The sequence below is a fragment of the Chinchilla lanigera genome, unplaced genomic scaffold (genome assembly GCF_000276665.1).
Source record: "Chinchilla lanigera isolate Chin_1 unplaced genomic scaffold, ChiLan1.0 scaffold00041, whole genome shotgun sequence".
NCBI classification, from domain to species: Eukaryota; Metazoa; Chordata; class Mammalia; order Rodentia; family Chinchillidae; genus Chinchilla; species Chinchilla lanigera.
In genome coordinates this window covers 3,888,012-3,889,703 of record NW_004955442.1, presented here as the reverse complement: position 1 = coordinate 3,889,703, position 1,692 = coordinate 3,888,012, and positions in this window count along the sequence as shown.

The window sequence follows — 1,692 nt, the reverse complement described above, 5'->3', positions numbered from 1 at the left end:
CACATTAGACCACTGTTCCAAATAAGAGAATTCTTTCTACAGGATTTTAATTAGGTCGAGTACAACTAATTCTTCCTTGGGTACTTATTCCATTTCCTTTCCTTTCTGTAATTACTGCCAACATAATGCTCCTCACACACACAAATGGAGCTGAAGAAAGCCCTGTGATTATCCTTCATTTTTCCTTCATGCAAGAGAGTGGGGAGGGTCCTGCCGCATTCAGCCTCTGTAAATCTGCAGACTATACCCTAGCAGCTCTGCACACGAGTGCCAGCATTGCTACAGGAGTGAGAGAGTTTCCAACACAATCCTAACACCACGATACGCAAGTCTCTTCCTCACTTTGTCCACAGAAGGTGATGAGGCATCACAAAGAAAATCATTTTGTCAGTCAGTAGATGTGCATTATATGCCTACCAAAGACTCAGTAAGGTGTAGGTACACAGGAGCACAGATCACATACTAGAGAAGGAGCTCCCCTGAGTTTGGCAAAATATGGTTAGCAGACAAAATAAATTAATAATACTCAACTTCAACCTATAGAGGCAAAGCCAGGTATAGGATGAGGATAATGGAGAGGCAGCCAGGATACTTCCCAGAGGAGGAAAAGCTTTAGCTGACTTTGGAAGCACCACTGGAGTTCAGATCATTCACTCATTTAAAAATAAATATTTACAGACAGCCTAATATGTGCTGGGCACTGCACACACTGCATGTGTAATACTTCATTCTGTTAACACTTCAGTACTATAAGACAAGTGTCATCCTTACCCCCATTGAAGAGATTAGAAAACCCAAGGCTCAGATAGGTTAGGCCAAGTGCTCAAGGGTGCAGAATAGTGAAGGAACTGGGATTCGGATCTAGGCTCCTGGATTCCAGAACCCAAAACTAAAAGGGAGAGAAGAATGGAATTCAGTGAGCAGAAATGGATCATTCTGGTTAGCTGGGTAGGAAAATAAAACTAGAATCGGACTTCTGTTAAGTGTCCAAAATCAGGCCCGAAGTGGTGTGTTTCCTCAGGTACCTCTAACATTACTTGATTTTTATCCTAGCATTTGTGTGATTATTTATCATTTTATTCCTCCTCCACAAACAGAAACCCCAAGAGAGGAAGGCCATTATGTATCCTCCAGAACGTTGGCAGGCAGACAATAAGTGACCAACCAGTGCATGTGGAATAATAGATTGAATCTCACTCCCTAAGGGCCAAGAGGAGGAACTTGTAAACTCCAGCAAGGCATTTTCATGTCTGTCCTGAGTTAGTGCACAAGTGCAAAATGCTACCCCTTTTAGTTCTGTTCATTGGGCTGCCTTCCATTTCTAGCTTCCAGCCCCTCTGGGAGGATGGCTTCCAGACCAGGCATCTCTAATGATGGCCTCAGAAACCTAATGGGGTCCAGGTAATAGCTATAAGCTTTGGGAAGGGGTATAATTTCATGGTACAGCCCATGCTTAGCCTGCAGAAGGCCCTAGATTCCATTGCATACAAAAAAGCTATGTGTAGGTAAGAGAGAGAAAGCTTGAGGGAGGGGGGAAAAGCAAAAGGAGAGAGAGGGAGAAAGAGAGAGACAGAGAGAGAGAGAGACAGAGAGAGAGAGACAGAGAGAGAGAGAGAAGAAGAAGAAGAAGAAGAAGGAGAAGAAGAAGAAGAAGAAGAAGAAGAAGAAGAAGAAGAAGAAGAAGAAGAAGAA